This window comes from Anomaloglossus baeobatrachus, chromosome 5 (genome assembly GCF_048569485.1).
Source record: "Anomaloglossus baeobatrachus isolate aAnoBae1 chromosome 5, aAnoBae1.hap1, whole genome shotgun sequence".
In the NCBI taxonomy this organism is placed as follows: Eukaryota; Metazoa; Chordata; class Amphibia; order Anura; family Aromobatidae; genus Anomaloglossus; species Anomaloglossus baeobatrachus.
In genome coordinates, this window is record NC_134357.1 from 429,074,847 (window position 1) to 429,099,690 (window position 24,844).

The window sequence follows — 24,844 nt, forward strand, 5'->3', positions numbered from 1 at the left end:
GATCACTGACAATAAAGCATTATTTACTATATCACTTTTAATATTTGTATATATATGAAACATGATTTAAGTAAATAACATATGTATTCTTAGCCCTATACGGATGAAGGTTCTTTTTAACGGTCATGAGGATCTTCACCAGCTTCATTATCCCCTGTGTATGGCCGCTATGGTCACAATAGAGGCCTAGTAGGGTTGGGTAATTCTGGGTCTCGTTATGGTCAATGATTCTCAGTTGATGGATGGTCAAACATTTGGAGAATGATGATCACAGATGGGAAGAGTATGCTGGGGATAGTAAAAATGTCACTTCAAAGTTTTTGTCTGCTTAATTAAAACCAACTTTTACATTCGCTCCATTATTTATATCATCACAGGAACTTAAATCAAGGCTATTAAAGGGACACCAGAATAGTCTGAATGGCAATAGGCATGTTAGTAACTAATGATCACTTTCTATCTGTTTGTAACATACCAAACCAGTTTAGAGCCACAGTCCAGCTTTCCATAGTAGTATGGAAAGGATATTATACAATTTCCACAAGTGCTATATATCTCTGCATGAAAATGATGAGGAACCTGTTCTATTAAATGAAAACAGCTTTAGAAGTGACTGACATCACTGTCTGGGATCTGGGATGGTCCTGGAAACTAGGGTATGAAAACATTTGCAGCCTTGAGGCATTGGGACCTTTCACTTAAACCTGCAATACCTCTAGGTAGGAAGACCCCCCCACAACTATTCTTCCATCAACATTCCACAGATGTTCCACATTACGATCATAAGTTCCTGTTACACCCATATTTATTTTCCTCTCTGACATTAAAATTGTATTGTTAGTAAGAATGCTAGGAAGACCCTCCTATAGCCCTCCTATAACTAACATTTGTAACTTATGGCACAATACCCTGACAGACATCCATGCCACAGGTTGTACACAACAGTCATATGGTGTAGGTATGAGGTCTAAGCAGTGTTGACTCGGAAAGTTCTGTTTCTTCTGGTGCAGACTGCCAACTGGCATGGGAAGTCTTAGGCTATGTGCACACGGTGCGTTTTTATCGGCGTTTTTGCGCGTTTTTCGGGTGCGTTTTTGGCCTCAAAACTGCATGACTTTGCTTCCCCAGCAAAGTCTATGAGTTTTCATTTTTGCTGTCCCCACACAGCGTTTTTTTTCAGCTGCGTTTTTGTGGTGACCACAAAAACGCAGCATGTCAATTATTCCCGCGTTTTTCACTGCGCTTTTCATCCATTGAGTTCAATGGGATGTTGAAAGACGCAATGAGAAACGCAAATAGCTGCGTTTTGGTGCGTTTCTAAGACCAAAAACGCAGCTATAAGCGCAGGAGGTGGGTAGTAAAGTGACGTGTACAGGAAGAGGATTCCTTCTGTCAGTATAGACAGAAGCATGAATCCTCCCGGTACCGTCACCGCCGCGTCCATCTCCCGTCCTGTGCATGTATGCTGCCGTGCGGCGCCATGTACAGGCAGGAGGTGGAAGCGGCTGCGAAAACAAAAGTTAACAGTAGAATAAAAAAAAAAAAAGTTATACTCACCTGTCTGCAGCCTCGCGGTGCCATGCCCGCTCCCAGCTCCTGTCACGGTATCGCCGCTCCCGCTCCGGCTGTGCGCAGTCTCCCCGGGGCAGGACCTTGCTTGCAGGACCTGGCGATGGATCACCTGATGCAGTCACCTGACGCATCAGCTGATCGAGTCTCGGGCTGACGCGGGCGCCCGGCCGGTATCAGCGGATGCGTCAGGAGACTTCATCCCTGATTACCGGCAGCTGCTGCAGCGATCGGACGGGATCAGACTCCCGCCCCATCGCTCCGGGAGCTGCCGGTAATTCAGCACATAAGTGAGTATTATTTTTTTTTTTTTTGCACCGATGCATCTGCTGATTTTATAATCGGCTTTTATACAATCAGCTGATGTGTGATGGGATTCACATCCTTTAACCTGACACATCATCTGATCGCTTTGCCTTCCAGCAAACCGATCAGATGATATTGGATCCGGATTGGACGGCGCGGGACCCTGACCCAGGATTACTGCGGAGGGGGGTTCTTTATTTCAATAAAGATGGAGTCACTAATTGTGTTGTGTTTTATTTCTAATAAAAATATTTTTCTGTGTTGTGTTTTTTTTTTATCTTTACTAGAAATTCATGGTGGCCATGTCTAATATTGGCGTGACACTATGAATTTCGGGCTTAGGGCTAGCTGATAATATACAGCTAGCCCTAACTCCATTATTACCTGGCTAGCCACCCGGCATCAGGGCAGCCGGAAGAGTTGGATACAGCGCCAGAAGATGGCGCTTCTATGAAAGCGCCATTTTCTGGGGTGGCTGCGGGACTGCAATTCACAGCGGGGGTGCCCAGAAAGCATGGGCACCCTGCACTGTGGATTCCAATCCCCAGCTGCCTAGTTGTACCCGGCTGGACTCAAAAATGGGGCGAAGCTCACGTCATTTTTTTTTTTAAATTATTTCATGAAATTCATGAAATAATTTAAAAAAAAAGGGCTTCCCTATATTTTTGGTTCCCAGCCGGGTACAAATAGGCAGCTGGGGGTTGGGGGCAGCCCGTACCTGCCTGCTGTACCCGGCTAGCATACAAAAATATGGCGAAGCCCACGTCATTTTTTTTTTTTGGGGGGGCAAAGAAATCCTGCATACAGTCCTGGAAGGAGGATGCTGAGCCTTGTAGTTCGACAGCTGCTGTCTGCTCTCCTGCATACACTATTGGATGGAGGATGCTGAGCCTTGTAGTTCGACAGCTGCTGTCTGCTCTCCTGCATACACTATTGGATCGAGGATGCTGAGACTTGTAGTTCTGCAGCTGTCTGCTCTTCTGCATACACTAGTGGAGAATGAAGAACACATTGAAGAAGGAAATGACATCAGACCTTTTTTTTTTTGTTCACTGATAAAAAACGCAGTGAGCAAAAACGCAGCAAAACGCAGCAAAAAAACGCACCAAATCGCGGCAAAACGCGTGCGTTTTTTGCCGCGTTTTTTCGACGCAGGTGCGTTTTTGTGCGTTTTTAGCGGCCAAAAACGCACAAAAACGCAGCGTCAAAAAAACGCAGCGTGTGCACATAGCCTTAAGTGCTACCTGGGAAGAAAGACATGCAAATAATTTGTTTCTCCAGCGCTTCCTATTGAAGGTAGCTACACCATAAGTTCATTGTTTTACTCTTTACCGAGCGCTAAAAAATGACCAAAGACGTAAAACTAGAGTCTACTCCAAATGACAGATTCACCCATCTGCTGACAACTGTTTCAGAGTTCGTACCTCTCATCAGCACAGAGCATGGTGCTACTTTGCTGGATTAGGCTGATGGAGCCATTCATTACAATGAAACAAATGAGTACAATGCTCTTGTGTCTAACTGAAGCAATGGACATCGCAGCACTTGAGCTCAACTAAGTTCATTTGATTTACATATGTCTTCTTGTAATGAATGACTCCAACAAAGGCATGCCTGCATATAAGGGATTTAGGAGAAAGCTTCGGAAGGAAGCCATCAAACCAACATTGACCACAGTGTGAATTTAGCCAAAGGAGTATTTGATGAGAGTCTTTATCCTAAGTCACATTGACATTTTGGGGCACATTACTATATACAGTTGTGCTCAAAAGTTTACATACCCCGGCAGATTTTTTACTTTCTTGGCCTTTTTTCAGAGAATATGAATGATAACACAAAATCTTTTTTTTCCATTCATGATTAGTGGTTGGGTGAAGCCATTTATTGGTAATACTACTGTGTTTTCTCTTTTTAAATCATAATGACAACCAAAAATATCCAAATGACCCTGATCAAAAGTTCACATACCCTGGTGATTTTGTCCTGATAACATTCACAGAAGTTAACACAAATAGGTTTGAATGGCTAATAAAGGTAACATCCTCACCTGTGACCTGTTTGCTTGTAATCAGCCTGCATAAAAGATGAGTGAGTGTCTGGGATCCAGACAGACTCTTGCATCTTTAATCCAGCCACTGATGCTTCTGGATTGTGAGTCATAGGGAAAGCAAAAGAATTGTCAACAGATCTATGGGAAAAGATAGTTGAACTGTATAAAACAGGAAAGGGATACAAAAAGATATCCAAGGAATTGATAATGCCAGTCACCAGTGTTCAAACTGTGATTAACAAGTGGAAAATCAGGGGCTCTGTAAAAAACAAACCACGATCAGGTAGACCAACAAAAATTTCACCCACAACTGCCAGGAAAATTGTTCGGGATGCAAAGAAAAACCCATAAATAATATCAGCTAAAAAACAGGATCACTGAAAACTAGCAGTGTGGCTGTTTCAAGATGCACAACAAGGAGGAACTTGACGAAAAATGGGCTGCATGGTCGAGTTGCTAGAAGAAAGCCATTACTGTACAAATGCCACAAAGTATCTCACCTACAATACGCCAAACGGCACAGAGACAAGTCTCCAAACTTCTGGAACAAGGTAATTTGGATTGATGAGACCAAAATCAAATTTTTGACCACAACCATAAACGTTACATTTTGAGAGGTGTCAACAAGGCAAATGATGAAAGTAACACTATTACTACTGTAAAGCACGGAGGTGGATTGTTGATGATGTGGTGATGTGTGAGCTACAAAGGCACAGCAAACTTGATCAAAGTTGAAGGAAAGATGAATGCAGCACGTTAACAGCAAATACTGGAGGCAAATTTGCACTCATCAGACCAAAAGCTGTGTAAGGGATGTACTTGGACGTTCCAACATGTTAACAATCCATAACACAAGGCCAAGTCAACCTGTCATTGGCGGCAGCAGAACAAAGTGAAGGTTCTGGAGTGGTCATCTCAGTCTCCTGACCTCACTATCATTGAGCCACTCTGTGAGAACACAAGCGTGCAGTTCATGCAAGAAAGCCCAGGAATTTACAGGAACTGGAGGCTTTTTGCCAAGAAGAATGGGCAGCTTTACCATCTAAGAAAATAAAGAGCCTCATCCACAACTAACACTAAAGACTTCAAGATGTCATTGATGTTAAAGGGCAATATATGGTATTAAAAACTGGGGTATGTGAACTTTTAATCAGGGTCATTTGGATGTTTTTGGTTGTCATTATGATTTAAAAAGAGAAAACACAGTAGTTTGACAATAAATGGCTTCACCCAACCACTAACCTTGAATGAAGAAAAAGATTTTGTGTTATTATTCATATTCTCTGAAAAAAGGCCAAGAAATCAAAAAACCTCCCGGGTGATGTAAACTTTTGAGCACAACTGTAAGAGCCTGAGACCACCTGAAAACGGTGTTATATTTTTGTGGGCCAGATTGACCCTACACTTAGGTGAGAGACATTTCTCTAGTTTCCATTTATGTTTTTCTAAGATTTACTGAGGCCAGACAGACAAGCTGGGAAATAACACAACCAGATCCCGGCTGATGTTTATAAGGTTTGTTGTAAAAGACATAGACTGCATTTAATGTAATCTTCACCATAAAACCGCTTTTATAGACAAGATATACATCTTCAGAGAGTGTCTTTCTTCTCCATCTTTGGCTTTCTCCTGCTCTTCAGAAATACAGATCAGAAGTGATTACCTGACTTTATTCATATTGTTGTAGGAGGCACTGTACAGTCATGACCGAAAATGAAGGTACCCTTGAAAATGTTCCAGAAAATAAAGTATTTCTCCCAGAAAATTATTGCAATCACACATATTTTGATATACATGTTTATTTCCTTTGTGTGTATTGGAACAAAGCAAAAAAAAAAAATAAAAAAATAAAGGGAAAAAAAGGCAAATTGAACATAATTTCACACACAGCTCCAAAAATGGGCCAGACAAAATTGTTGGCATCTTTCAAAATTGTGGGTAAACAATTTTGTTTCAAGCATGTGATGTTGTTGTAGGTGAATAGGTGAGTAGGCAATATGAAAATCACATTTGCTAACATATAGTAGAATATATGAGGGAAATGTATAAAGTGCTAACTAGTAAACAAATGTTCCCTCCATTCTACATAAAAACATAGTTTTCATTAAGTATGCATTAAAATAAGAAACGAGGCAATGAATACACAAATAACGTGAAGCTGTATAAATTTATACAGTTGAAACCAAAAATTTACTTACAATGTCTTTAGTACATCCACAGGTGTGTCTCTAATTAACTCAGATGTTGCAAATAAACCTATCAGAAGCGTCCAAAGACATGACATCATCATATGGGCTGTCCATATTGTTTAAAGGCATAGTACTCTTAAGGTACCGATATCGCTAGCGAGCGTACCCGCCCCCGTCGGTTGTCCGTCACGGGCAAATCGCTGCCCATGGCGCACAACATCGCTTACACCCGTCACACGGACTTACCTGCCCTGCGATGTTGCTGTGGCCGGCGATTCGCCTCTTTTCTAAGGGGGCGGGTTGTGCGGCGTCACAGCAACGTCACATGGCAGCCGTCCAATAGAAGCGGAGGGGCGGAGATGAGCGGCCGGAACATGCCGCCCACCTCCTTCCTTCCTCATTGCCGGTGGACGTAGGTAAGGAGATGTTCGTCGCTCCTGCGGTGTCACACATAGCGATGTGTGATGTCGCAGGATCGAGGAACAACATTGTAACTCACCAGACAACGATATTTGGTGTTTGGACGATCTCTCCAAAACCAATGATTTTTAGCACTTTTGCGATCGTTGTAGGTCGCTCGTGCATGTTACATGCTGTGATGTTGCTAACGACGCTGGATGTGCGTGACAAACACCGTGACCCCGACGATAAATCGTTAGCGATGTCGCAGCGTGTAAAGCACCCTTTAGTGTATGCAAACTTTTGACTTTGCAGAACGTAATAAAAATGTCGGAAAACATTCTGTCTCTCATTATTCTGGCATTTGGCAAATATAAATAATTTTGGTAATCCTAATTGACTTAACACAGGAAAGGTTTATTGATGACCTATCCTTTAGTCATCAATGTTTGATCGGTGACAATCAGAACTATTCAGTTGCAGAGCTGCACAGAACAGTAGCCACGTCCAGGTACTGTACATCCACTGCCTATTGATTTAAATAGGGAGTGGATATGCAGTACCCAGATGTGACCATCGTAAAGTTGTGCAGCTCCCCAACTAAGAAGTTCCAGCCTTCAGCGGCAACGGGAACAGCTGATTGTCGAGGGTGCTGGGTGTTGCACCTACACCAATCAAATATTGATTACCTATTCAAAGATCATCAGTGATAAAGTCTAAAATTCTAAGTCTGAACTGGGTGCAAAAACCTAAAAAAAAACCTAAAAAAACATCACTATGGGGAGATAAGGTATGCACACCAGTGACTATGTAAGGGGAATACATGAAATAGCAGAAACTGCTGTGTGAATACTGACTTGAAAAATCCAATAGCTATATGTAAGAGTGAAAATGTGAAAAATAAGGAATAACGTTTGGAACACCATTCTAAGTCTGAACTGGGTGCAAAAACCTAAAAACCTTTTTAGGTTTTTTTTAGGTTTTTGCACCCAGTTCAGACTTAGAATGGTGTTCCAAACGTTATTCCTTATTTGTTAGTAGTTTTTCGTTTGTGAACCCTCCCCAACCACACCTATTGCCAATCCATATCATACGCATAAATAGCCTGGGTCTCAGCTTCCCATACACGGTAGGTTTTTTAACTGCATGAGAGGACACACATAAGCTAGGGACCCCAACGTAGAGAAATACTTTGGCGTAGTGTTGGGGCTCTATTGCATTGATCTATTCAGTAGCTAAATTTCTCTTGATTCATATGTTCATGGCAGTAATGCAGATTCCATTTTTCACATTTCATTCTTACACATAGCTATTGGATTTTTCAAGTCAGTATTCACACAGCAGTTTCTGCTATTTCATGTATTCCCCTTACATAGTCACTGGTGTGCATACCTTATCTCCCCATAGTGATGTTTTTTTAGTTTTTTTAGGTTTTTGCATCCAGTTCAGACTTAGAATGGTGTTCCAAACGTTATTCCTTATTTATTTGAACATGAGCCATATATCATGGTCCTGCGAGTCACATATGGCTCCTGAGCTACAGGTTGTGGATCACTGTTCTACACAATGCAAGCTAGAGACATTTATAGTGGAATGCAAATGTTTGGGCACCCCTGTTCAAAATTATTGTTATTGTTAACAGGTAAGCAAGTTGAAAATTAAATTATCTCTAAAGGCAGACACATTTTCTTTATATTTTAGGCCCCACAAAATATTATTTTCATCTTTTACATTTTTAAAGTAACAATAAAGGAAAATGGGCAGAGGCAAAAGTTTGGGTACCCTGCAGGGTTAGCACCTGGTAACTCCCCCTTTGGCAAGTACCACAGTTTGTAAACACTTTTTGTAGCCAGACAAGCGTCTTTCAATTCTTATTTGAGGGATTTTCATCCATTCTTCTTTGGAAAAGTCTTCCAGTTCTGTGAGATTCCTGGTCATTTTGCATGCACTGCTCTTTTGAGGTCTAGCCACAGATTTTCAATGATGTCGAGATCAGAGAACTGTGAGGGCCATTGTAAAACCTTCAGCTTGTGCCTTTTGAGTTCGTCTATCGTGGATTTTGGCGTGTGCTTAGCATCATTTTCCATTTATAGAAGCCATCCTCTTTTCAACATAATAAAATGATCACAAAGTATTAAAAACATCCCTGTAAAGCACACAGGAAAACGCCTGTCGTGTGCAGCTGGGGCACTGGGGCTAAATATGTATATGTATGACATCCACATGTATTTTATTACGTGATTAACATATCTGTTTAACACATGCAATATGCTCTAATTTGATCCCTGGGACCTGTGGAGTTTAGTATGCTGCTTCAAATTTAATACACTTTCTATTGTCACGCAATAATTATAACGTACAGTATATCTTCTATTTGCATGTGGGTTAATACACTATAATACCTATTATGGACTATCTATTTAATACAAAACCTATGGATTTACACACAGTGCCTGAGATGCAATTACAATTACCGTAGATTACTGCAGCTTTCTATAGCAAATTTTATTCCTTTTATTTGTTGCCAATATTACTAAAATGAAATACCTACATTGATACTTTTCCATTGTACCATTGCCAATTTTCTGTTTCTGCCATCCTTCTTTTTAAACGTTTTGATCATTTTGTTACAATAAATATATAATTTCAAATTAATTCATTAGTTTCAATAGTTTGTACAAATTTTTGTGTATAAGTTGTTTTGTTTCATAAAGGTACATTACTACAATATATCCACTTTATGTATTTAGGTATTTTGTTACTGATTTGTGTTGCATGTCTGCTAAGAACTACTACTCTCTCATTGCTGAGAACTGCTCTCCTGCTGAGAATGTTACATTAAAGGGAATCTGTCAGCAGGTTTTTGCTACCTCATCTGAGAGCAGCATAATATAGGAAAAGAGACCCTGAATCCAATGATGTGCCACTTAGTTTACTGGATGCAGAAGTTGTGAGATAATCATAGTTCTTAGCTGTAGGATGAAGCAGAGGTGGGAAAGCTACCCCCAGGCCATACTAGGCTCTCTATGCACATAGTTTATTGACAGTGAGTTGCTTACCACAGGAGGGGGCATGGCTGGACTAGCAGGCAAGTGAGCTACAGACTTGGCAGTGATAATTAACTATTATTTCTCACGATTTCTGATGCCATGACTGCTACAGATACCTGGTTTGAGCCACAACCGAGATCCTTCTTTTTGCTAGGCTTACAGAACTTGAAATACTGATGTAAGAAGTGTGTTGACATCAGTGGAGAGTATATGCAATAAATGTAAAGTTTCATCATCCTATCTCGTTTTTTTCTGGGTAAAGCCAAAGACTTATCAGCAGCCCCTTGTACAATGACGCATTTTTGAGCATGTAGTGTGCTCTTAATCATAGCATGAAGGGTTAAACTGAATCAATCACCAGGAGTTTTGTATATAACGTAAAGCCAGTGCTATACTGACACTATCAAGTTGGAGGTTCCTACAGTACCCCACCTTTGACTGCAAGTAAACTGACGTCAAGTGACCTCGAGTAAACTCAGTGATCTCACCTCAGGTGAACTGAAAGACTGTTTTTTTTAATTAGTTATTTAAATAATTTTAAAAAAGCCACATGGGGTCCCTCCTCTTTTGATACACAGTGAAGATAAGCATATGGCTGGGGGCGGCAGCATGTAGCTGTATGCTTTATTTGTGCTGGGTATCACAATATGTGGGGAACCTATGCGATTTTTAAAATTGATTTACTTTTACACCACTATAGGAACACAGATAGCATGTGTGATTCCAAGCAGTCACACAAAGTGGGGGTGCGGTGTGACTGCAACCATTCAAAGATGTTAGGACTGCTGGTGGGTTGGGGAAGCTTTGAATCTGTTTGAAGGTTAATGAGTGGCCCCAGAAGTAGTTTTACAACCGCGCTGGAGACTGGTAAATATAACGCTCCTGCTCTAATCTCCTTCTTTCTACCACCATTTTAAAGCACAATAATCTGGACCCCATAGACTTATATGGGGATCAGCATCCAGGTAGATAATCAGGATTAATTCTGGTCCTGAACTGAGTTTTTTTTTAAAAAAATCCAGTTGGACCCACTGATCCCGAATATCTAGATTTCCCCATCCCTACAGAAAACTGTAGGGATGCTACAGTTGAAGACTATGCAAAAGAAGATCCAGGACACACCAGTGGAGATAAGTGGTTTTTATTCAATGCATTTCAAAGCCATTAAAGCTTCTTCCTCAGGAAAGGAACCAGAGTATCTTCAATAGTTTAGAAATTCTTCTGTAACCAATGCCATAAGTATGTTTTGCAACAATAAGGTTGTGAAGGTCTGGACACAGCTCACTGGTTTTACCCATGATATGTTTCTTGTGTGGCTCCTTGGCCATGAGACATCTTTTTAGAAGCCATCAGGTAAATCAGCTGATATTATTTTTCACTAAGTGGCAGGATTGCTTTGTAATTATGGATAGAGTCGAGCTGGCGTCATAGCATTCCATGGCTTTTTGCACGTCTATGTTTTCATGTGTTCAATACTTTTTACCTGTGTCATTTCTCATTATTACAAATCACAACATTTTTGAACATGTATGGTTTGTTTACTTTGGCAAGGGGATTGGATGGTTTGTTACTGACATCTGGTGAGAAATTCATGCCAATAACAGCGTAGAAATATAGTAACCTAGAAAATTGCTGTGTGAATATATACTGTATATATATATATATATATTTGAATATGAATACATATATATATATATATATATATAAATATATATATATATATATATATATATATTGGGTTTTTTTGGTATGTAATTCAGATTGTGGGGCAGGTGTACACAAGCTTGTGTCTGCCTATGTCCGGCAGGCCTCTCCCGTCATTTGAATGTAAAGTATATTGTTCACAAGCTGTTTTACTTTATGGCAGTCATCTTGGCTGTTCCGCCTACCGCAGCATGTTCTGTATGTGCTCACCTTCCAGTAGTATTATCATGGCAAAGAAAAGTAATATTACTAAAAATGATTTGTGTGCTTGTTTTTTTGGGCAAGGCACAAGTCCTAACCACTCTTAATCCACTAATACTGGACTAATTGTGTACTGAGTGCTGCAGAGGCAGAGGATTTAATGTCGATGTTATTTCTGGACGGGGTCTCCGCACATGAGGGTGTTTGCTGCTGTATGCCACTGTGGACTGAAATTCTGCCCCCTTATATTTTTCCTATAAAAACATAAATATTCCAGGGATTGCCATCTCCATGTGAAGCCGGGGCACAGAGCAGGAGTCAAGCATAACGTACTCAAGTCTCGGAGCAGCGGACTCCAGATTTATTTTACAGCTTGTGGAGTTAGCACAAACAAGTCATTAACCAAAGCCGAACTATTTCCTACCCAGCCCCAAATACATGGAAGCCAGATTCACTTGTGTCACCTACGCTTTCCATGCTACACAGAGGACACTGTAAAAAGACAAGAACTGCTATGGTTTAGTATTGCTGCTGATTTTTAATACATCAATCATATTACTAATATATTCTATGGCAAAAATATGGAGGAAACCGGGATTTGGCCTATTTATGTGAATACTGCAAACCAGGCACCGGGTATGGACAAGATTGGCGCTGTGGATTTATTTTAATGTACACCTGAAACAAACTGCTTCTTTGTGTAGCATCATGGGAAAGTCAAAACAAAGCAGCCAAGATCTCAGGAAGAGAATTGTGGACTTGCCCATGTCTGGTTCATCCTTGGGTGCAATTTACACGTACCTGAAGATGCCTCGTTCATCTGGACAAACAATTATATACAAGTACAAACAAGATGGGAATGTCCAGCCATCATACCACTCGGGAAGGAGAAAGGTTCTGTGTAGATAAATGTGCTTTGGGCAGACATGCGCATATCAACCAAGAAAAAAGGCAAAAGAACTTATGAAGATGCTGGTGGAAACTGGTAAGATTTTGTTATCTACAGTGAAACGAGTACTGTATCAACATAGGCTGAAAGGCCATTCTGCCAGGAAGAAGCAATTACTCCAAAGAAACATATAAAGCCAGATTAATATTTGAAAATGCACACAGGAACAAAAAGCTTAATTTTTGGAGACATGATATGGTTGACACAGCAGGGACAAATAGGTATGGGAAGGCAGATACAGTTGATGGACACAGGGATAATGGGACAGGAGCTTTGGAACCTGACAACTAGCTAGCAGACTGGAGACTGACTGACTAAAGGCATTTTGCAGGCACCTCCCCTAATGGGAGGATGCTTAAATGCATGGTGACTCTCAGCCATAGGCTGAGAGACATTTCCTGGAAACAGTGTGCCAGTCCTTTAAGAGAAAGCTGGTGTAAATGTGCACTAGGCACATTACCGGGGTGCGGGATTCAGACGAGCACATGAGAGGCCGCAGAGCTGGGGGGAAGATGCAACCCAATGGTGGCAGTAAGAAAGCCGATATCCCTACACAGGCACTGGCACTACAGTACCCTCCCTTTACGCCCCCTCTTCTCCAGGCCTGAATGAGGCTTCTTCTCCAGCAATTGTCTTCAGAGATGGTGAAGACATGGCCAGTGGTCAGAGAGGACTGGATGGTAGCTGCTATAGGGACTCTTTCCTGAACCCTGAAAGGATGATGACACCAACTTCCAGGGTAGGTGTGGCGCCCCTGACCTGGTCAGGCACCACAGAGTATTGCACCCATGCTGGGGCAGTGCTTCCAGGTAATCTCCAAAGGCCAGGATGAGGTGCACACACAAACACATAGTGACCAGGTCTTCCACACCATTAGAAGGGACCCTTGGGTAGCCAGAAGGCGTTAACTTTCAATTCCCATCAAGGGGTGTGCGCAGAGGCTAGTTGCTAGGAAGCAGGGCAGACAGGAAGAGAAGGAGGAGCAAGCAGTCTGAAGCAGAGTGTTCAGGAGTGTGGAAGGGAGCAGAGGGGCTCTCATGCTAGCCAGGCCCTGCGGAGTGCAGTAGCTAAAAACAGGGGAGAAAGGGTACCTGTGGGTCAGCCTGAAAGACACCTAGAGAGATAGGTGGCTGAGTAAGGGGATCCCTGGTATTCCAGCACGCAAGGGGAGACAGGTCCCCTGAGCAGACCGCTAATCATCCAGAGCTGCTCAACCTTCAGGTGGGGGTACTTCAGGGCCTCACCACCACAACACAGAGTCAGAGCTAAGCAGCAATCAGAAGGCCCATAAGGGGACAGGGCCAGAAGCCATCCCACCAAGGTCACGCTGCCGGCAGACGGGCCAGAGAGGGGAGCGGGGTTGGAAACAGCTTCCCTGGAGGAATCCTACCATACTTCAAGTAAGGGATCCTCTCAAACAAAAGGAGTGCAAGGAGGGCGAGTGGACAGCTACCCTCAGAACGGCCTTCTGGGATTCCTGGTTCCACCTGGTTATCGCAGTGTCGCCCGGGCATCTCAGAGTGACCACCAAACAGTGAGTAAACACATTAAAAGACTTTTTGGACTGTGTTTGAGTCATTCTTCGACCTGTGGTTCCACACACTTACACAGGGCCCTGGGGCTTGCCTCACTCTCGGGAGGCCACTACAACTAACTGCACCCACCATCAGCCCTAGGCACCCCTTAATCTGCAGTGGCGGTCACCCTGACCGCAATACCGAGAGTGGCGTCACGAAAATCAAAAGAGAAGGTTCCGTACCTGTGACCAGACCGTCCTGTGGAGTCCCTGAAGGTAAAGTACCAGACCGCTGCAGCAGCCTTGGGCTCCACATCTTTTCTGGTGTCACGAATAGGATAAGGACTAACCTGTTCAGACAGGTGACCGGGCGCCTCAGAGGTCCGACCGCAAAAATTGAACCGCCGCCATATTGCCATCATCAAAAGCGCGCGCTGCAGTCCGCGCGAGGGAGAAGAGCACCGCCCACGAGGAGGTGTGGCCGCCCCAGAATCCCCAGAGCGTTCTGACCCCGGAAGTGGAGGGAGCGCGCAGATTTTAAAGAAGAAAAGCGGGACCTGGAAGGAAAATGGACGCGGCGGGAGGTAATGCCCCCGGTCAGGGCGATGCAGCCCAAGCGATGCCAGCCCCCGCCGCGGTGAACGCAGCAGTGCCTGGTGCCGCGGTCGCAGCTGCGCCGACCGAAGTCTCCCCGATAATGCCGATTTCCTTACCGTACGTCCCAGGGGCGCACTGGCTTCCCCAATATGCCGGTAAAATAGACACACTGCCCAGATTTAAGAAGATCAACACCCTGCTGGACATGTACGCAATGACCAGTAAGCAGAAAACCGCCGTGGTGCTGGGACAGTTGACTGGAGCAGCAGAATTGGAGGCTGAGTCCTGGACCAGTGATGACCGGAGCTCTATAGAAGCCATCTTTGCCAAACTAGCAGCTGCTTTTGAACACCGCATCGAGGGAGAGCTGAGGACGGACTTCTATAACTGCCGCCAGAAGCCACAAGATAGCATAAGAGACTATGCCCTGAGGCTGCAGGCTGTACTAAGGGCTCTCAAGCTGGTGGACCCTGTCAGTGATCAGGAAGGAAGCCGGATGATGAAAGAACAATTCTTCACTCTCCTGAGGATGGGAAGCAGATGAAGCTGTGGTCCCTGGAACACCCTGACATGGACTTTGCCATCCTGAAAGACAGGGCGGTGAGAGCACTCCAACCTCCTGTGGACACAGACCCAGTCTCACCAGCATGGCCTGCCAGTTCCCCGGCTGCATGAGCAGAATCCTCCTCGCAGGCCCTGATAACTGCAAAAGGACTCAACACGCCAGCAGAGACCAAAAATACACTATCCTCCTAGGTGCAACAGCTCAGCAAGGACGGCGCATGAATCATGAAAGCAATGCACTTGCCCTTAGAAACCAAAATCCCTCATCGGATCCTGCTAGCTGACAGCCCGGGGGATGTCCCTTGGATGCGGGAGAGAAGAGGTCCTACAACCCGAGGCAGGAGCAGTGATCGCTATGACTCATCTGGACAACCCATTTGTCGTCGTTGCCAGGAGGCAGGCCACTATGCAAGGGCTTGTCCTTTAAACGAGCCAAACCTGGGGCCGAGGGCCAGTCCTCAGGATTAAGAAGATTAGGCCCGTTCACTGCCGTGATCAGTACGTGGGTGGACGTCCGGTCCTGTCCATCGTCCTGGATGGGATCCCTACCCCTGCATTATTGGACACTGGTTCTCAGGTAACCACAATCCCGTATGTCCTTTATCGCAGGTTTTGGTCGGACGACGATCTCCGACCACCGAACACTGACCTTACCATCTATGCAGCCAATGGACAACCTATAGGCGAGATTGGGGTCAAAGAGGTATCCATAAAGGTGGGAAGAACAGAAATGAAAGGACAAGGATTGATTGTTGTAGATACTGATGCGAGGGAAAGGAATCCACAAATGATTATAGGCAGAAATGTCATAGAAAATTGCCTAGGAGAAGTGTTGTTGTTGCTTCACCAGATTGCTGAAGGTGCTGAGGGTGGATCGCGGAGAGCCTTGCAAAAAGAGATCCGGGTCATTCTGAGGAAGCAACAGGTAAAACAGACTGGCGGTGAGATTGGTAGTGTACGGGTAATGGATGCTAACGCCATTGTGATACCCCCACGGAGTGAAATGATGATGTGGTGTAGATCAGCGGTAGGTCTAAGAGGACAGGATTACCAGGCTGTACTAGAGCTCACTCATTCAGAACACTTGCCCACGATTCTGACAGCCAGGAGGGTAGTTGACGTACACAAGGGACGAGTGCCTGTACGAGTGTTGAACTGTGGGGAGGAGGAAGCCAGACTACCAAGGTACGCTACCATAGCCAAACTGTTTACTTGCCCAAATGACGCTATAACACCTGTAGGTCCCCTGACATAAGCCGACTCAAAAGATGACGAGACCTCCCAAAAGCAGTTAGAGGACTGGTGCCAGAAACTCCATGTGGGGACTGACTCTACACCCACCTACCAGAAACACGGGGTTCATAGGGTCGTGTAGGAATACGAGCAGGTCTTTAGTAAGAACCCACTAGACTTCGGTAGAATCAAAGGGGTGCAACATCACATACCCACAGGCAGTCATCCTCCCATTAAGGAAAGACATAGGCCTATACCATCAGCCCATTACGAGCGCACAATGGACATGCTGAAGGACATGAAGGAGGCAGGAGTCATAAGGGACAGTTGCAGCCCCTGGGCAGCTCCCCTGGTCCTGGTGAAAAAGAAGGATGGCACAATGAGGATGTGTGTAGACTACAGACGGATAAATCAGATAACACACAAGGATGTCTACCCTTTGCCACGGATAGAGGAATCCCTCGCTGCCTTAAAAGCTTCTTACTACTTTTCTACCCTAGATCTCACTAGTGGCTACTGGCAAGTATCGGTAGCAGAGGAAGATCGGGAGAAGACGGCCTTCACCACCCCCATGGGCCTCTGTGAGTTCAACAGCATGCCATTTGGACTCTGCAACGCCCCCGGGACCTTCCAGAGGTTGATGGAGTGTTGCCTGGGGCACCTCAACTTTGAAACTGTCTTGCTCTACCTGGATGACGTCATTGTGTACTCCAAGACCTACGAGGACCACCTGAAACACCTGGCTGAAGTCTTTGAAGCACTATCTCGATATGGGATGAAGCTGAAACCATCCAAGTGCCATCTACTGAAGCCAAAGGTCCAGTACCTAGGTCATGTGGTCAGCGCAGAAGGAGTAGCGCCGGACCCAGAGAAGGTTACAGTCATCCAGGAACGGCCCACACCCACTACCATCCGGGAGGTACGTCAGTTCCTTGGCTTGGTAGGCTACTACAGAAGGTTCATCAAGGGCTACACGAAGATAGCAGCGCCTTTGCAAGAGCTTCTGGTAAGCCAAACAAAGAAGAAAGGAAAGACCTCCGGCCCACCATTTCACTGGGGAGAAGTAGAAGAACACTCCTTCAGACAAATGAAAGGGGCTTTGACGGGTGAAGAGATCCTAGCCTACCCTGACTACAGTCTGCCATTTGTACTGTATACAGACGCCAGTAATGTGGGACTGGGAGCAGTGCTTTCACAGGTGCAGGAAGGCAAAGAACGTGTGATTGCTTACGCTAGCAGGAAACTCCGGCCTACTGAAAGGAACCCAGAAAATTATAGCTCATTCAAGTTGGAGTTCCTGGCCATGGTCTGGGCTATCACAGAGTGGTTCAAGCACTACCTGGCAGCTACCAAATTCACCGTCTTCATGGATAACAACCCCCTGACCCACTTGGATACTGCTAAATTGGGTGCCATGGAGCAACGTTGGGTAGCCCGGCTAGCAAACTATAATTTCACTGACAAGTATCGAGCTGGTCGCAAGAATAGCAACACAGATGCTCTGTCAAGGATGCCTCACCTAGCAGACGAGGGTGAAGATGTAAATTACCTTGAAGAGATTGAGCTGCCAGCGTTCCATCGTCATGGAGCCAAACAGTGTCGGCAGTCACGTGCCAACCGCCAAGAGGTGACCCTGAATCCACTACCTCACTACAACTGGAAGGAGACCCAGGAAAATGATCCAGCGGTAGGCTGGTGCCAGCCTTGACAAAGGAGCCCCACCTGAGGCACAGTACCTGTGGAAGAAGAGGGGTCGATTATTCATCTATCGAGACAAACTCTACAGGAGCATCATTGACCCGAGGACGCATGAGAAGGTGTGGCAAGTGATTGTACCACAGAAGGATACAAGGATGGTGCTAGAAGCCTATCACAATGACGCAGGCTACTTTGGTTGGAAGATACTGGGGGCACTACTTAAAGTAAGATTCTACTGGGTGGGCATGAGATCTGCCCTAGAGAAGTGGTGTCGAAACTGCGGGCCCTGCAATCTTAGAAGAAAAGACCATTATGGCCAGAATGCACCACTCCAGCTAATCCAAACTAAACGGCCTCTGGAGATCGTGGCCTTGGACCATGTGAAGTTGGCGCCCAGCAGACAAGGCTACAGCTACGCTCTCACAATGGTTGACCACTACTCCAGATTCCTGGTGGTAGTACCAGTCAAAGACTTGACAGGCCAGACTGCAGCCAGAGCTTTCCAGACCCACTTCTGTCGACCACATGATTATCCAGACCAAGTGCTCACTGACCAAGGACCAGCCTTTGAAGCTGAGGTGTTAATTTTGTAACCTTTACGGCTGCAAGAAGATCCGTACCACGCCTTACCATCCTCAGACTAATGACATGTGTGAGAAGATGAATCACATTATTCTCGACCTCCTGAAAACCCTCCCACTAGAAGAACGAAGTCAATGGCCAGAAAAGCTACCTGACCTAGTGGACATGTATAACAACATCCCTGTGAGTTCCACAAACTGCACACCGGCATACCTGATGAGGGCCAGACCTGGATGATTGCCAGTAGATCTGGAAATGGGAGTTGAGACCCCTGAAGACCCTCTACAAGGTGCTGATTGGGATTCCAACCGCCAAGCCCAATACAAGAAAGTACAAGAGTGTGTGGAGCGAAGCTTGACTCAGCAGCGTGAGAAACAAGAAAAAGCCTACAATCAAAAAGCACCTGCTGTTCCTTTGATGCCTGGAGACGTAGTCCTCAAGAGAAAGAGAAGACGTCATAAACTCGACAATCACTGGGAAACAGAACCCTATACTGTGTTACCATCGACGCTTAGCCATGAAAATACGTGCCTTATCAGCAAAGATGGAGGAAAGACAACAGCTGTCATTTCTAGAGACCGCCTAAAGAGATGTCCTGAACAGCTAAGAATCCCTGAAGAAGTTCCCAACCCTTCGCCAGTTGAAGAACCAAGAGAAAAGATGATCCATACTGTACTTGGAGATTTTCCAGCAAGTTGGCCTCAATACAATGGAGCAGTTGTTATTCCAGTCATTACATTCCCTCAACCCAGAGAAGAAGTAAGAGAACCAGAAGAACCTGTTCAGAACCTTGAAGAGGCAAATGTAGCTGAAGCAGAAGACCATGCACTGGTATCAGCACCCAGTACACCCATCATTCACATTGAGAGACATACACAGGGTGGGAGGACACAACCTCAGACAGATGACAGTATAGTACTGCGTAGATCGACCCGCAGCAACTTTGGTCAGCTCCCATTACGCTATAAAGTACAGTTTAATCCAAAATGTCAGTATAACATGTATAGTTTAACCTGTTTACAGTTAAGTAACGTTTAAGTGAAATGTGCCCACTAGGACTATTGTGAGAACTCTTTAAAATGTTTTCTTTGCATCTGGGCATCTGGTTACGTGCACTTTAAAAATGGACCACAGGTTATGAACTGGCTATAACCACGAACTCTCGCATTGTAAAAAGTTACCTCCTTGGTACCAACCTCAGAGTCTGCCTGTTGAGGGGCATGGCTCTGCACCAACAAGGGGGCACGCTTGTTTATGGGGCCTGCCCTCCAACACTCGGAAGTGGGTACGCCTATTTATGGAGCGTACCTTACACCACCCTCCTCAGGAAAGGAGGATTGGAGGAAAGGTCTGGGGAAATGGATGGCCCAGACCTGGTTACCAAAAGGACCGGTCACCTACCTCCTGGAGGTTTTTGGGTGGGTTTCAAACTTGTGAGTGGTTGGTGGTGGAAGGGTACCTGGTATGTTTAAATGTAAATAGTTGCCCCTGTGTGGGAAAAGTTTGAAATTACCCTTTCTTTTTCTTCTTGTCTTTGCAGCCCGAGGACGTGCTGATGATAACCAAGGGGGAATGTGGCGCCCCTGACCTGGTCAGGCACCACAGAGTATTGCACCCATGCTGGGGCAGTGCTTCCAGGTAATCTCCAAAGGCCAGGATGAGGTGCAAATGTGACACCCTGGGCAAGCCAGGGGTCACAGGTCACAACATCACATGCACCCCACATTCCCTGCAGGAACACCAAAGCTAACCCAAAATCCTTGTTGCCTTCCTCCAGGGGCTGATGTCCACACCAGGGGGTGGGCCAGGCGGTTGGCTCCACCCACCAAGGAGTTCAAAGCCCTGGAGGCGGGAAAAAAACAGGCAGTTGAGCTCAGGCAGAGCTTGAGAGAAGGAAGTGAAGTGGTAGAGGAGCTGGAGAGAAGGAGTAAAAAGTGACAGTTGTAAAGCCTGAAGTTGGTCCGGGTGTGTGCCCCGGACTGTGACAGCAAGGTCAACAGACGGCGGTGAAAGTCTGCAGGGGGACTGTTTGGAGGTTGCTGGAAGGACCGCGGACGGGTGGTGACCCGGCGGTACTGGAGCAGTATACGAAGAACAGTCAGCACCAGGGCAGGGGCCTTTCGGATCCCGGCAAGGCTAGGAGTCGCCATAATTTGCCAAATCCGTCAGTGAAGGGGACCTCTGTCTCCTAACAACCAAGTCCCGATTGAAGGCAACAGCCCGACCGTGAAGGGGAGACACCGCCACCGCACCAGTTTCCCAGGGCCAGCGCCTGCGGGCAAAGTAGGGCTCCTTCGGCCCAGATTGAAGCCGAGGAGTGGGTAACCGGTGGGGACCCATCGCTACCAAGAGACTTTACATAGGTGCAGGGAAGAGACCGTCACCGCTAACTGCAGGGAACCGCAGCACCGTAACCGTCCGAGGGACCCGTCCAACCAGCCGTTTGTTTACCGAGAACTGTGTCGTGTTTACTGGCTGAGTGAGTACCTCCGTGCCGTGTGGCACAGCACTGCCCCTGCGCCCCTGCACCTCCACAGGCCCCATACCCGCCTGTCCGCCATACCAACCCCATCACTGGGCCCCGGGAGCACCAAAACCCCTACCCTCGGAGGGGCAAATCAACAACTGGCTGCTCCATACCATCACTCCCGGGCTCCCCAGACAGAGCAGCGGTGGTGTCCACTTAATCACCACAACCGTGGGTGGTGTCACGGACAATAAACTATCCCAAATCCCAATCCCCTTTCACTCACGGGCGAGGAGCGCCGCTCGAGTCCCCGGGATCCGGCCCATCGCTCGAGCCACCGAGCAGGGGCAGCAGCAGGCCGCAGCAGCCGGACCCGAGCAGTGGGAGAGCGCGGCGTCCCCTCCTCCGCCCGCGACAACTTGGCGTCACGAACAGGATCTTATCGCTCTGCCGTTGGGTAGAGGTGCGCCTTGTGACCGCCGGAGGTATCCGGCCGAAAAATTTCAGAAGCCGCCATCTTTGGCGCGAAAAGTTCCCGCTCGAGCATCTTCTCAAGTAGTAGAGGCGTGAAGGCCAAAACCCCGCCCCGATAGAGGAGGGGCCGGAAAGAGGCTAAGGGGGACGGAAACGAGATGTCTGCGCCCGACGGAGCCGCTGGAGGAGCGGTGGTCGCAGCCGCAGTGGCACCCGTGGATGGGAATGGGCCTGCCCAGGTCCCGGCCGCGCTAGCGGGAGGTGCCGCGGCCCCCGCACTCGCTCAGGTGATGCCGTTCTCCTTGCCCTATGCGCCCGGAGCTACCTGGCTACCGCAGTATGACGGGAAACCTGATGCTTTACAGGTCTTCCGGAAAAAGCTTAACCCGTTGCTAGAACTGTACCCCCTGACCGATAAGCAACGTGCAGCGGTAGTGCTGGGCCAGTTAACCGGTGCGGCTGAGCAGGAGGCGGAGACCTGGGCCGAGGGGGACCGGCTCTCTGTAGCCACCATCTTTGAGAAGCTACAGACTGCCTTTGAGACCCGGACTGAAGCTGAGCTGAGGATGCAGTTTTACCAGTGCCGGCAACGGTCTGTGAATAGCATTCGGGACTATGCTTTACGTCTGCAAACCGCCCTCCGCACGCTAAAGCGGGTGAATCCTATCAATGAGGCGGACAGCAACAAGATGTTAGTAGAGCAATTTGTCCAGGGGATGAGATCCCCTGAGGATCGCAAACAACTCCGGCTGTGGGCCCTGGAACACCCTGATGTGGACTTTGCCGTGTTAAAGGAACGGGCCATTAAAGCACTACAGCCCCCAGCTTCAGAAATCTTGGAGCCAGCCCCGTGGCCCATTGAGACGGCCCCCGTTGTGGTGGCCCCTGCCCTACCAACCTCTCCAACACCTACAGCCCCAAGCAGCACGATGGAGGAACTGGCAGCCCAGGTCCGTCGCATGGACGGAGACCTCACCAAGATTCTTGCTGCACTCCAACCTTTGACCAGATCCCAGCCTCCAGCACAGATACAGCTTGCCGACAGCCCTGAGGATGTTCCCTGGATGCAGCGGAGAAGTGCTAACAACCCGCGGAGCAGACCTCCAACCTGCTACAAGTGCCGTAAGCCTGGGCATTACTTCCGACAGTGCCCGTTAAACGAGCAACCCCTGGGGCCCCGGGCCAATCCTCAGGAGTAGAACCCCGCGGCCCCCCAGACTGGCGGGACCGGTATATCGGGGCCCGGCCCATCATCCCCGTGGCTGTGGACGGCATACCGGTGATGGCTCTCTTGGACACTGGATCACAGGTAACCACCATACCATACACATTGTACCAGCGGTATTGGGGGATAGACGAGCTGGCACCCCCAGATACTAGTATAACGCTAATTGCTGCTAATAGACTCCCATTGACCCAAGTGGGGTATAAACAGGTGGCTATGACAGTGGGGCAAGCTGAACTGCAACACCAGGGTATGATTGTGATCATGAATGAACCCAGTGATCATAACCCGAAGATAGTGCTAGGAACCCATGTGATGGAGCACTGTATGGGTGATGTGTTGGCCCTCCTGCAACAGCTGGCCGCCACGGCAGCGGGGAGCCGACAGAGAGCTGTGCAGCGTGAGATCCGAGCCTTGATGTACCGCCAGCATGTAAACTCAACAGGAGGAGAGATTGGTGGAGTGAGAGTGATGGATGTTGCTCCGTTGATTCTGCCCCCTAGGAGTGAGATGATGATTTGATGTAGGGCAGCAGTAGGGCCTCAGGGGCGTGACTACCCTGCCATGATGGAGCCCATACCCTCCGAGCACTGGCCCACTGTAATGGCCGCCCGAGGGGTGGTAGACTTAAAGAAGGGGAGAGTGCCCGTGAGGGTGCTGAACTGTGGGGAGGAAGAAGTTAGGCTTCCCCGGTATGCCACCATTGCCAAGCTGCTCACCCTGGATCCCCACACCATCCACGAAGCCATTCCCTCAGTCTCCCCACCTACTACCAGCACTTCCCCGCCTCAAGGGGAGGTAAATGAGTGGCACCAACAGCTACACGTGGGCACTGATGATACCCCTACACATCACAAAGCAGGGGTATACAGGGTGGTGCGGGAGTATGAACAGGTTTTCAGCAAACATCCACTAGACTTTGGGCAGATCAAAGGGGTCCAACACCACATCCCCACCGGTGAACACCCCCCTATCAAAGAGAGGTACAGGCCTATTCCCCCTGCACATTACCAGTGTGCCAAAGATATGTTGAGGAATATGAAGGAGGCAGGGGTTATTCGGGACAGTTGTAGTCCCTGGGCCGCTCCGTTGGTACTGGTCAAGAAGAAGGATGGTACCATGCGGATGTGTGTGGACTACCGGAAGATTAATCAGATAACCCATAAAGATGCATACCCACTGCCCCGTATTGAAGAGTCTTTGGCTGCACTGAGAACCGTAAATTACTTCTCTACCCTTGACCTCACCAGTGGGTACTGGCAAGTGGCCGTGGCCCTGGAAGACCGGGAGAAAACCGCCTTCACCACCCCAATGGGGCTCTGTGAATTCAATAGTATGCCGTTTGGGCTGTGCAATGCCCCTGGAACCTTCCAACGGCTGATGGAGTGCTGTCTGGGACATCTAAACTTTGAGACCGTCCTGTTATACCTGGATGATGTGATTGTGTACTCTCAGACGTATGAAGCCCATCTGGAGCACCTAGCCGAGGTGTTCGCGTTCCTTGCCAAATACGGGATGAAGTTGAAGCCCTCCAAGTGCCACCTGCTGAAACCCAGAGTGCAGTACCTGGGGCATGTGGTGAGTGTGGAAGGTGTTGCCCCCGACCCTGAGAAGATCACTGCCATCCAGGACTGGCCAAGACCAACCACCGTGAGGGAAGTAAGGCAGTTTTTGGGTCTGGTGGGGTACTACCAGGGCGCTTCATCAAGGGGTACACGAAGATGGGTGCTCCCATGCAAGACCTCCTCGTGGGACAGACCAAAGGTGGTAGACCCATCGGAGCCCCACTGGTGTGGGAGGACAGGCATGAGGAATCCTTCCGTCAGCTGAAAGCGGCCTTGACTGGAGAAGAGGTCCTAGCGTACCCTGACTACGGCTGCCCATTCATCCTCTACACAGACGCAAGCAATGTGGGTTTGGGGGCAGTCCTGTCCCAGGTCCAGGAAGGAAAGGAGAAGGTGATTGCCTATGCTAGTTGAAAACTCCGGCCGACTGAAAGGAACCCTGAGAACTACAGCTCCTTCAAGCTCGAGCTCCTGGCACTGGTGTGGGCTATCACCGAGCGGTTCCG

General features: G+C 47.2%; 1 long non-coding RNA gene across 1 annotated transcript in view; it reads right to left on the bottom strand.

The window, feature by feature from the left end:
- Nucleotides 1-205: 205 nt before the first annotated feature.
- Nucleotides 206-24,844, bottom strand: part of LOC142310261 (uncharacterized) — a 36,235-nt gene continuing 11,596 nt past the window's right edge. Inside the window, exon 3 of the long non-coding RNA XR_012754112.1 lies at nucleotides 206-288. This is a non-coding gene — a long non-coding RNA (uncharacterized LOC142310261). The remainder of the gene's footprint in view (nucleotides 289-24,844) is intronic.